The sequence below is a fragment of the Mustela nivalis genome (genome assembly GCF_964662115.1).
Source record: "Mustela nivalis genome assembly, chromosome: 2".
Lineage (NCBI taxonomy): Eukaryota > Metazoa > Chordata > Mammalia > Carnivora > Mustelidae > Mustela > Mustela nivalis.
Window position 1 is genome coordinate 29,147,106 of NC_139021.1, and position 13,866 is coordinate 29,160,971.

Sequence of the window (13,866 nt, forward strand, 5' to 3'; positions counted from 1 at the left end):
ATGTCTGAAGGTATAATTCTTATAGGTAACTGTATTCGAAAGCAGGGTTAGGGCTGGGATTAATCTGCTTGTAAAATACACAGAAAGATGGACTTTATAACACAAAAAATGGGTCACTAATACCGGACCCACCAGGTAGAGAAGGTGATAATTTGGGTCAAGAGGACCCCTTTCAGCTCCCCAGGGCTCCTACCACCTCCATTCTGTTCTATTGGTCTGTTTATTCCTTCACCAATACCACTGTATCATGATCCATATAGCTTTACAATAAGTCCTGAAGTTGAGTAGTATCATTTCTCCAACTTTGTTTCTCTCTGCCAATGTCATATTGGCTATTCTGAGTCTTTGCCTCTCCAAGTAAACCTTAAATCAGTTTCTCCACAAAATAACTTTCTGGATTTTTTATTCAGATTACATTGAATCTACAGATCAAATTAGGAAGAACAGATATCTCAATGATATTGAGTCTCCCTATCAATGAACATGAAGGAACTGTTCATTTAATTATTCTTTGATTTTCAAGAGATTTTTGTACTTTTCCTCATATAAATTTGGTACATATTTTATTAGATTTAAAATTAAGTATTTCATTGGGGAAGGGGTGATAATGCAAATAGTACTATGTTTTTAATTTCAAATTACACTTGCTCATTGCTGGCATATAAAAAAGCAATTAGCTTTTGTAGATTAACTTTGTATCTTGCAACCTTGCTACAATAGCATATTGGTTCCAAGCATTTTTGATGACTCTTTGGTATTTACTACATACATGGACAATCATGTCATCTACAAAGACATTTTATTTCTTCCTTCTCAATCCGTATACTTTTTATTTCCCTTTTTTTTTTTTTTTTTGGTCTGAATGCATTAGCTAGGACTTCTAGCGCAATGTACAAGAAAGTAGGAAAAGGAGACATCCTTGCCTATTCCTCATCTCAGTAGGAAATCTTTGAGTTCTTTCACCATTGAATATGAAGTTTTCTGAAGCTTTTTGTAGATATTCTTTATCAAGTTGAGGAAGTTCTCCTCTATTCCTAGTTTGCTGAGAGTTTGTGCTTTTTTTAATCATAAAAATAATAACAGTAATAATTATGGGTTGGATTTTATCAAATGCCTTTTCTGCATCCATTATGATACTTTGGTTTTTCTTCTTTCTTTTCATACAATGAGTTTGATTTGCTAGCTTGTTTTTGGACAGATTACTAAACTCTACAATGCATCTCTTTTCTCTTTCTCCAAAACTAGAATAAAAATCCTTGTCCCAGATATTCCTCTAAAAGTCCTGTGCTGCCAGTTTGCAGGGATGATGAAGGCCCCATCAGCTCAGCAATCCAGCCTGATTTCGAATGCCCCTATGCCACTCTCCCACTACATACACCTGGGCCAGTCATTCACCTGTCTGCGTACATTCGCTCACTCAGTTATCATGGAAACCCTAAGGACATCCAAAAATGGAATTTAAAAGCACCTTCTCAAAATTTTGATTAGATTGCTAACTTGCTTTATTTCTGTTGAGATGATTCAATGCACTGTGCAGGTGAAAACACTTCTTTTTTCTTTTTTGCTGTACTGAAATTTCACATCCAAACAAAGCATCATCAATCAAGCCCTGTCCTGCATTCTCTTTTCTAGAAAACTTGAGCCATGATATTCATTTTAAGTATCATTACTATTAGAAATATCATTACAGCATTTTTTTCTTTTCATTCATTTCCTGTTTTAATTTGTTGACTACTCATCAAGGCTGTCCCTAGGGAACAGTTTTATTCGAGTGAAATCAGGTTAAAAAGGACACCAGCTATAGTTCAGAGGAAGAAAATACAACCCCAAAAGGCAATATGAAAAATAAAGTTTTGTCTGTAAGGATGGAATAGCTGCCCCTTCTGTTTCAGTAACTCCTCTGCTTTAGCAACCATCTGATTGGAGCTAACACGTCCCACTAAGTCCCCATTAAAAGCCTCCTTGAAGAACTGTCCTGTTACTTGATTCCTTGAGGTGGGTGCATGGCTATAAACCATACATATACTGTCCCACCCCATGTGTGTCCTAGAGAAGTTTCTCCATTTCACACTTCCCACATTAAGGCTATGGTTCCTCAATTTTTCTCTTTTGTAGATCTTTTCATAAAAGAAAAATCTCTTTGTCACAGAACACAGAAATTACATAATTTCAGAGTAAATGGTCTTCCTTTCAATTAAAATAAATTTACCCCTAAGAAAAAGTCCCTACCCTTCTCCTTATTTTTTCTCCTTTTACCTCATACCAGTGAAATTTTGCCTCACTCCTGTGTTTGGAAACCACTGGCAAAGGGACAAGTCAGTTAATAAGCCAGAGAACTGGAAACGGCTGACTCACCTCACCAAGGTGAGGAATGTTCCAATATAGGCAAACAGCAGGAAATACTCAATTCAAAAAGGACAGTTTGAACTAATGTCAGTATTTTAAATAATTCAGAGCACCACACGTTTAATAGATGTTTTACAGCAAAGTAGAGGGTGTTTGTTGGTTGAGGTGTCAGAGCATTCTTTTCTTCTTTTGTAGACATCATTTTTCTTTTGTAGACAAACCAATTGAAATTGAAATTGAAAGCCCATTTTTTTCATTGTTTTTATAATTATTATTTCAATATAATTTTTTTACAAATATATCTGAGATATTATGGTCAATGCCATGGAGTGCTGAATAAAATTAACCCATGAATATGTATTTGTTTGTTTGTTTGTTTGTTTTGAGAACATGATGCTCCTCAGTGGCTCTATGGCCTTGGCAGAGTGTGGGATTCTCAGTGTTTTAGTTATCACTCAGAGCAGGACAAGACATGGTCCCTCCCCTTGAAATCCTAACTTCCCAACTTTAAATACACAATGTACACATAATATAAAGATATGGAACCTACCAAGGTGTTAGCTTTATATTTGGTTTTGATAGTTTTAATTCCCTAATAGAAGAAAAGGAGGAAGGAATGTGGATGGGAGGTGAAGAGGGTAAGAGGGAAGAAGGGATTAAGAGAAGAGGGAAAACAATGGTGGTGATTCCCAGAAAGAAGGACAATGGCTGGTAGGAGATTTATGGGAATTGAGAGACTTGACCCTGCCCAGCTTGTCCGGGAATTCTCCCTGCTGGAGAGTGATTTGTTCACTGCTGTCTGAACAGCCTTTCCAGGGAGTCAGTTTTGGACTCTGACCCTCACATTTAGAATCGCCAAAGCCAAGCCAAGGTTGTTTTCCAGGAATAGGGTTTTATAGGATGAGACTACTTCATGCATTGTGTGGTAACTGGTGAATGAATATTCCACTTCATATTTGAGAACAGAGTCAGGACAGAAGTAGAGGGGTAATATTACCATTGCTTGGAAAGCACTCATTTAAAGACAAAATTTCCTTTCTTTCTTCTAGCATACCTATGGCCCCATATGACTGTGGGTATGAAATAGCTAAATACATTAGCCTCTGAACTTCTAAAGTCTTGAGGAAATTTCACTGATGTTTCAGAATAAGTACCATGACATGAATGCTTCTGTTTAGTAAACTACTTTTCCGCTAGGAAACATTTATGTTATTTATAACAACAACAGTAATAATAATAGAAGCTAGCATGTACTAAGCTCTTCCCATAGGCCAGCCACTGTCCTTTAACAGTGATATCATATATATCACATTTAGTCCTCACAATATCACAGAAAATTAGTTGATAGAATTATATCCTTCTACAGATGAGGAAACTACATCCCAGAAAGCTCAAGTAACTTATTCAAAGTTAGTTAGATAACAAAGGTGGAGCCAGAGCTTGAGTTTAAGCAGTCCAATGGCAAAGCCCCCTGTCTTATGACAGTTAAATATTTTCTTCCATTCAAATAGTCTTTTCTCATTACAATGGGAAATGGATAAAATATCTTTTCAGTCACTCTGAGCTTTAAATTCTGATAAACATAGATTTAAATCATGATGCATGACCTTAGAAAAGTAGCTATATTTCTCAGATCATAGATTTTTATTTGTAAAACAGATAATCACACCTCTTTGCAGGATTACTGTGAAAGCAAGGTAATACATGGCAACGATTTAATACATGGGAAGTGGTACCATAGCAGAGACAAGATACAGATGGTCCACTGTAAAAAGGAAAAGCAAGCAGACAATGAAAGCCGAGACACCCAGGAGAGATATCCGTAATAAGGGATAACTGGTAGTAGATCATCTTGAGAAAGAGTGAAGGAAGTAATTTCCCTCAAGCAATTCAGTTGGTAAAGTAAACTTTGAGTATACTTGCAAATAAGAAAGATAGGAGGTAATAACATAAAAGCAAAAACAAAAACGAAACAAAACAAAAAAAGAGAATCAGTTGATGCTGTACAATGAAAGAAAGCAAAACCCAAGCCATTATAAGATGTTATGCTCTGAGCCATAGCAAACCAAATTAATTCACATAGTGAAGAGGGGAAATTAAGCTTGTGTCAGAACCCATCTGTCTGTCACATATAATGCAATATCCTCAAAAGTAGCTTAAGTTAAACCAGAAACCAGACATAGTTCTCACCCTACATTGTGAAGGAGTCATCTCTGTGATTCTTACTGTTACTAAAATGAAGCTCTAGGCTAAAGCATCATTTTAAAAAACACTGATATCCAAGATATCCAAGATATCCACTGGCTCTTCCAATCAGAAATCCCATGTGTGGTGTGAAAATAAGTAGATAACAGACCTTTGAGATTCCTTGGCCAGGTCTCCAGTCTTCTTGTGCTCTGTGTTTCTAACATTTCCTAGTCCAGTTAGTTGAGTTTCACAGCCTTTCTGCTGTGGATGCACTAAAGATCTAAGATGAAAGGGGGTGAAATTAGGAAGGGAGAGAGGAATCAATAGCACAGATAGCAAAAGTATGATCTTTACAGTCCAAGAATGGATCTGCTGTACTAGCAGCAGAAATCTCCATAAGCATTTGCTATCAAAAGTTGGATTCTTCTATTCTATAGGTCCCTATTTTCACAATGCATTGTAATGAAAAGGTAAAATTTATGAAAATAAGACATATTCTTTCCTTGTTTGCTTTGTATGCATAAAATGTGCTGACAAAATGCTTGAATTTTAAAAATTCAGTCAATTAAACTTGCAGTTGTTAGATTGACTTAACTGCTGCTTATTGAAACAAGATCAATAATCTCAATGTCTTTGGGGTGAAAACGACTGCATTCCCAGCTTTCTTGAAGAGACCCTTCCAAAGAGGCTTCCATCCACCAAATATTATTACATATATCATAAACTGGTTTTGAAGACAACTATTAGAATATAAAAAATATGATTGAGACTCTATTTCTCACTTTGCCCTGTACCATGGTGTTTTAATCTCCCATTAATACTTGACCATCTAGTAGGTGCCCAATGGCATTTGTTAAATAACAGGAAGAAATTGGGGGCACTAGGGTGGCTTAGTTAAGTGTCTGACTCTGGATTTTGGCTCAGGTCATGATCTCAGGGTTGTGAGATCAAGCCCGACATTGGGACTCCATAGAGCCTGCTTAAGATTCTCTCTCTCCTCTCTACCCACCTCCCTCCCAGCACCACCTTCCCCCCTAGTCCTCTGGGGAAAAAAATGAAGAAATTGGTAAGAAGTTTTAAGTGACATTTCTTGATAATTAAGAACAAGGGCTTTCAGATCAAATGGGCCTGATAATTTACTAATCTGTACCTTTGAGCAAGTTTTTTAACTTCTCAAAGCCTCAGATTTTTTTCATTAAAAAAATGGACATGGGGAGATGGAGAAGAGAAGGGAGTTGAGGGAAATTGGAGGGGGAGATGAACCATGAGAGACTATGGACTCTGAAAAACAATCTGAGGGTTTTGAAGGGGCGGGGGGTGGGAAGTTGTGTCAGCCTGGTGGTGGGTGTTATGGAGGGCACATATTGCATGGAGCACTGAGTGTGGTACATAAACAATAAATTCTGGTACACTGAAAAGAAATTAAAAAAATAAAAAATTTTTTAAAAATGTAAAAAATGTCAATATACGATGTGGATGAACTAGAAGCTATTATGCTGAGCAAAATAAGTCAATTACAGAAAGACAATTATTGTATGATCTCCCTGATATGAAGAATTTGAGAGGCAAAATGAGGGGTTTAGGGGGTAGGGAAGGAAAAAATGAAACAAGATGGGATCAGGAGGGAGACAAAGCATAAGGGACTCTTAATCTCACAAAACAAACTGAGGGTTGCTGGGGGGTGGGGTAGGGAGACGGTGGTTGGGTTATGGACATATGTGCTATGGTGAGTGCTGTGAAGTGTGTAAGCCTGACGATTCACAGATTCGTACCCCTGGGCTAATAATACATTATATGTTAATAAAAATTTTTTAAAAATGTTGGGGCGCCTGGGTGGTTCAGAGGGTTAAAGCCTCTGCCTTCAGCTCAGGTCATGATCCCACGGTCCTGGGATCGAGCCCCGCGTTGGGCTCTCTGCCCCACGTCAGAGAGCCCGCTTCCTCCTTTCTCTCTCTACCTGCCTCTCTGCCTATGTGTGATCTCTCTCTGTCAAATAAATAAATAAAATCTTAAAAAAAAGAAAAAAAGTACACAAAGAAGCAGAGCCATGTTTCTTTAAAAAAAAAATTTTTTTTTTTAATGTCAATACATAATTAACTCTTCCACTGGCTAGTCAGTGAGAGAACACATATAAAACTCTTAACTCAGACTATGCTCATGGTTAGTGCTAAAAAAAATGCCAGCTATTAACATGCTTATGCTTTATCTTAGGCAAATAATACAATTCTTTAATCTGCTAATTGTATATTCAGTCTTTGTCATAATATCGAGCATTATGTCATTGCCAAACAACACACTTTTTTGAAACATGTGGGACTTATCAACAAACAGATGAGAAGAATTCCTCAGAATTTGGCTTGTTTATGGTTTCATGGAAGATTATTGATAGCATGGAAGTGGATTTAACAGAAGAGGGCAGAGTACCAAGGCAAGGAAGGAGAGAATAATTCATTCCTTAGGGGAAAAAAGGAAAGGTGTCTGTCATTTTCTGATGCTGAGCCTCATAATATCTCTGACAGGCACTACTGAACAATTACAAGTTATATAACTCAGTCATCCTCATAACTGTTTACATGGGAAGAAAAGGAGGGACTTTTTTTTTTTTTCTTGAAAAGGAAGAAGATGGAAAGAGGGGAAAGCAGCAGAAAACTTCATTATACGTAAAGCAGAGAAAATCAAGGTGGGTCTGGGGAGCAGGGCAGTATAGTAGACAGAGTATGAGCTTTATAATGGGATAGATCTAAATCTGGTTTTTCTAGCTCATTTATTTTCTACCTAAGCTAAGTACCTATTGCTATTTAACAATTTGTGCTTCTTTTTTTTCATCTTTGTAAGTCATAATTATGCAATTAAATTTTTAAAAAGAAATAACTGTGTAATAAAAATTGTGATTGTGTAATAAAAATTGTGATTATGTCATAGGGTTGTTAAGATGGTATAATGAAACAACCATGTCAGTAAAGTGCCCAGTCCATTTTCTGGTTTATACAGGTACTTGAAAAATATTTTTTGCACACTCTGCAGGCAAGGAAGTTACAGAAATGCTTGCTAAAGCACTGTTTCTTGCACACATTTACTCAGTTATTCCATAACATTCCTGGCAATTGTGGCGGATTGCTTAGCATGGTCTCAGTTTAGCTAAGCTCTAACTATACTTCCCAGCATCCATCTTTCCTTCATGGGATTAGGTCAGACGCTGACAGGGAAGACAGAAGTGAAGTCCCAGCTATCACCTGGTGCTGAGAAGGTGGGTGCGGCACAGGATGCTTTTGCAACTCCTGCCTGTTGGAAGGAATTCCCTGGCTTCCTGGTTGGAGGTTGGCCGCAGCAGCTCCTGGCGATCCTACTGCACCTCCTGCTCTAAGTTCTCTAACTCCTGGTCCAGGAGTGTGTTTAGCTCTATGGGAATGGGGCCACTAGCTTCTGAAGAAAACCTTCATCAAAATTGTAAACTTGGAGGTGATGAAGAACCTATAGAGGTTACAGTTCATTCTTAAGGATTCCAATTCAAACTCACAGGTTCCAATTTGTATTTGTTTCCCTGACTTCACAACCATCTTTTCTTCTCAACTACCTGCATGTGGACATCAGTTTCCAGCACTAGACTTGGCAACTAAACATCACATAGACTATTTCTCTTATTTCCATTAATTGGGTAAGGTCAAGTCTTTGTGATAAATACCTGCAAATATTATGTATAGATATATAGATGTATCCTTGTGGTTCTAATCCTATGATAAGTAGACTGTATTGATATAGTGGGTTCTTTATGTGCCAGGAACTATATTTTGGACTGAGGAAACTCAGATGAATAAAGTACAGTCCTTACATACACAGAAGTTCAGAGTTCTTAAAGGAGGAGTCAACCATCACTCATTATATAAGAAATTCTAAAGTTTCTATGGATTTGCCCTATCTGGAAAGTTCATATAAATGAAATTGTATAATTACAATTTCTTGTGTCTGTTTTTTTTTTCACTTAGTATGTTTTCTAAATTCATCCACATTGTGGTATGTATTAGTACTTCACTCTTTTTTACACCTGAATAATATTTGATTGTATGGATATATCACATTTTGTTTACTCATTCATCTGTTAAAGGACATTTGGATTGTTCCCACCTTTTGGAACTATATGGTTTCAAACTAGATAGTGATGGTTGTACAACATTGTAAATGTACAAATGCCACTGAATTATGCACTTTAAAATGGTTAATTTTATATTATATGAATTTCACTTCAATAAGAAAATTTTTAAGATTATAAAGTTAAAAAGTTGGTTTCCTTTAATTAAAAAAAATTATATGTATCTATAATTGTTCAGAGTGAAATTAAAGAGATTCCAGTTTATAGATTTTATGGAATTTATGCATACCAAACTGGTAAAATGTTCATTAAACTAGATATTTTCAGTGATAAGATCAGATGCTTTCCACATTTGACTACAATCTGCTTTGTATATTTTTCTTTGCTCTGCTATTTTGTGGCGAGCCTGTCATTGATCGGCTTCTTGACATGCACATAAAATCAATTAGCATTCAGTCTCTGAGAATAATTCTCTTAATAGGTTACTGCTTTCAGCATTTAGCCAACAGAGAAACATTTCTTTCCACACCACCCCATACTTATTTAGGAAGGCATTTGGTAACACTTATCAGCCTACACATGCCAGCAATTAGATGTCAATAGAATTTCTATGTTCAATCCTTTGTATACAAGAAATATTTTAGCCAAAATTTCTAGTCCTCTTACAATTTTCTGAACTCATCAGTTTTTGTCATTTTACTATAGGGTGATTTTATAGACATCAGATGAAGGCCCACCACATCTGCCTCCAAACTTCCCCTAAAAAGGGAAAGTATGAAGGTAGATACCAAGATTTAGAATATGCCAGGCCAGCTTTCTATTCCTTGTGTTTCAGGAGATACAATAAAAACCCATTATTTAACTCTTCTTATAACTTTCCCTTTAACTGCTAACCCAGATTTCTTTTTTTTTTTTTTTTTAATTTTACCTCTTTCTTACTCCAGAGATATAATCTGAATGTCATTGTCTTGCAGACCTTTCTAACCTCACCTCCCTCCACTATTCTTCTCTTTCACTACACTCCAGCCATACTGGCTTATATTTAGGTTCCTCAACATGTAAAACTCATGTCCATCTCAAGACCTTTATAGTTGCTTCTCCTTCTACTGGAGTATTCTTCCTCAACAATGTCATGTGGCTGCCTTTTTCCACACAGGTCTGGTCTAGAGATAAATTCATGAGACATCTGCTCCTTGGCAGTTATTAAAGGTAGGCATGGATAAAATTATCCAGGAGTAGCAATAATAATAAGAGAGGAATGCAAATAAGAATGGATAATGTTAGTAAAGGTACAGGAGTACTCAGTGAGGGAAAAGGGTAACCATGCAAATGTGGCACCCTGCAGAAGAGAGTTCTCATGGGGTGAATGTTTGTGCCCTCCAAAATTCATCTATTGAAATCCTAATCCCCAACATGATAGTATTTGGAGGCGAGGAGGTAATTAGGTTTGGATGAGGTCATGAGGGTAGAGCCCCTATGATGAGATTTGTGCCCCTATAAGAAGAGAAAGAAACACAAGAGGCTTCTTTCTCTTGTTCCCACAAAGAACAGATCATATGAGCCCACAGCAAGATGGTAGCCCTAAGAAAGCAAGTAAGTGGGTTCTCACCAGCAACCAAAACTGCTGGAAGCTTGATCTTGATATCCAGCTTCTGGAAGTGTGATAAAATAATTTTCTGTTGTTTAAAACACCCAGTTTATGGTATTTTGATATAGCAGCTGAGTTGACCTAGATGAGAGTGTTTCCAAAAAGAGGGAATTGTGCAGAGTGTAAGATGCTGCTGAAATGATGTAAGATGAGCACTAAAAAGCATCCATTGAATTTAGTCACATAAAACTGCTGATAACCTTTGTTAGAGTTGTTTTACTGAAATGATGGGGTCAGAAGTCATGCTGAGGGGTGGGAGATGAGAACATAAGGTCCAGGAGTATATGCGACTTTCTTATATACACATACACGCAAAATCAGTTTTTGCTTTATGTGACCCTGGGCAAACGTCCTACATTCTCTGAACTTCATCTTTATTATCTTTAACTTGAGCAGTTCATACTTAGCTTGAAGGTATGTTGTGGCGATTAAGTGATATGACATAGAAAGATGCTTAAAATACCATGAACACTCAATAAATGCAGATTCCTTTCACTTCTCCCACGTGAAGTCCTTTAACATAAATCTGTAGTCCAGAATCAAACATACTGCTTTAACCAAGGACTATATGGGAGTTTTGTTATTGGTTCAGTAAAATACTGTGCAAGAACAGTAATTTCCATATAGGTATCGAAATCATGTGTGTGTGCATGTGTGTATACTAAAATCATTTGCTGACATGCCTTACTACAACTACAAAACACTGTGAATTTATGTCTTATTTAAATTTATTCTAACCTTGAGGTTTTTGTTAGAGCCTCTGCTTCCTAACTGGCCTATTCCCCTACCCTTTGGTTCTCTATTTATTATGCCTCCTACAGGAAACATTTTATATGTTTCTTTATGTAAAATTCTTAACATGACTCCCAGTAGATTGCATTTCTTCACTGGTTAAGATGGTGGTGAGCCTGAATCCTTCAAAATGACCATCATCACCTAGAGTTCATACCACTTATCCATTCAGACATGTTATAGCCATTGCAAACTTTTAGATGCTTGTTTCTTTAGGCATGCTAAACACAAATGACTATGTACTCTGTTGTTTCCAATATCTTGTTTTGACTACAAGTTATATCCCAATCAACCAGAGGCTCCAACATGGAACTGTGACTCTTTAGCAAGGGACATAAAGACATTTAGATTATTTCACAGCAGCAGCAAGCAGCCACAGTGCCCTGCCTGTGGCCACACCTCCAGACCAGCCTGTTTGGGCTAAAAGACCTTAGCTTCTTCCCTCTTGGCGTAAAAATGCCTTGGTTCATATCCAGTTTTATGCCTGGTTCTTTATCTTCCCATTGATTCTGGGACCTCCTGCTATCCTTGAACATTTATATATATAAATTTTTCTTTTTATTTTTTCCTCTAACATCAGTCAGTTAGTTTTGTTACCTGTGATCAAAATATTCCTAACTATTAGAGAGGGAGGTCTTCATATAATAGACCCAAGTAAGAACTTGGTCACCATGCTTAGTGACTGGGCTGGCACTTCCTAACAGAATTATTTGTTGCTTTTGGCAGATTCGGGCAGGGGGGTAGAGGGAATACCACTGCCGTACCAGAGCTTCTGATGCCAGTGACTATCTGTCTGGGGGTATTCTCCAGGGAAAGAGAACATTGGGGGGAAATAGTATTGCAATTTAGACTGTCACTTCATTTAATAATGGGGAAATGGTATTACTTTACTGGTAATTAACTTTTTTAAAAAGCCTCATGTAAAACGTCAGCTGGACTGTTTATTAGAATGTATCAACACATTAGATAAACTTAGCCTTGTTGATTTACCCACCGACAGCTAAACTGATGAATTTCAATTGAGCCTATTACAAACCTGGCTCTGACTTGTAAAAATGTCTATTATGAGTCAAGACTGAGTGAGACTATCTAGGCATGTATGTATTTTCCTGCCTTTAATGACAGACACATACATATGAAAAGGTTGTTTATCCTTTGAGTCCCAAACATCATACAGAGTTCCTTTGAAATGTTAAAACTGGAGCCATTGGTCTCTTATCTACAGAGAAAAACAATACTGTGGCTTCAGGAGAAACGGATAGCAGAGGGTGAGATGGAAAGAAAAACACCAACAGGAATGATAAACTGGATTTTAATGACAAAGTCACTTTGCCAACTGTAACGTGGGTGCTGGGTAAGCTGATCTGACTTCATTAGGTGATAGCCAGCCTCCCAAAGCCATCATCAGCTTGGAAGAAAGCCATATGTGTAGGTCGCTCAAATGGACATTGATTTTTCAATAAACTGGAACCCAAAGCCAACATCACTCCAGTGATATCTTTTCTCAGGAGAGAGGATTTCTCGCTCATGCCTGGCACCATGTCTCAGCTCTTATATTACAAGAATTACATGGGTGAAGCAGAGTAGAAAACATCAGCTCACTTAAGTCATGTGATAAATGAGTCAATTAAGTCAATTAGATGCAGTTACTGAGTTATATCTGTTTTGCTTTGTAAAATATAATTTTAAATAGGATCATCTATCTTACCATACTCGACAGCATTAGAATTAGAATTGGGGCAGAAAAAATGTGATTCATTACTCTGAAAACAGTGCCTTACTCTCTCAACTGGATAAAGTAACCTTGGTCTTTAAATTGGAGGTTGTGATCCCTTAACTCGTTATCTCTGAGCAGAACACATCTTTTGCTTGTTGTTTGCCTACTCTTTAAATGTGTGGCTTTTGCACTAGTCGTCATGTGGTTGGGGCATTAGTAGAACATTAATTTTTTCAATGCATGATTTATCATATACATCGCTTTCTGGAGGAAGAGATTTACATTGTTCTGGTTGAGTCATTTGAGTGACTTTGTATTAAAAGGATGAACTGTCATTCTGGTTTGAGGGAAGAGCCCCAGGACCCTTAGTGGTTTAATTAAATACTGTTAACCACAACCCCATTTCTCCTTGGTATGCAAAATTGTCACAACAGAGAGGTATATGCTGCCTGCAGAGGAGCCAAGGTGCTTCTGAAAAAGGCAACCTAATAAGACCCTTTTTCTTTTGGAAGATCAGTAATTCTAAAGCCTCCTTTGAACTGTGATGGTTGTATCTAAGGTATGTGGGCAAATCAGGGCACTAAGAGCCATCATGGGAAACTAATCATGAATGAGGGTAATAGTGGGTGGGTAGCCACTGCTAGGTTAGGGGCTTATCAAGAAATTGCTCATGAGTCAAATTGTGTTTCCTTTTCTCTCCACAAATTATATTTTCCTTGTTTCACTGAACCAACTAAAATTAGTGAACTACTTAAAAATTAGGATATTTCACATATTAATATGGGTTACTTTGGCCAGAGTCGATGCTCTGCAGTTTTCTTCCAAAGTCTACCACTAACATATATACTTCTACTCTCCTTGCTTCATTCATTTCTTTTACTTTCCGAAACCCAGCTGAGTTTTTCATCTTTTGCCTAGATGGTTGTGGGAGAGGGTTCTGATTCGATCACACCATGGGGCTGAGAATGGAAGCTCCTTTTAACTCAGCCACCTGGGGTATGGATGAGAAGCTACGGCTGAACAGGTGAGGAGAGCCTGAGCTGTCGCCTCGGAACTGTCCTGGCTGAAACTGAGCATGTGAGTTGTGAT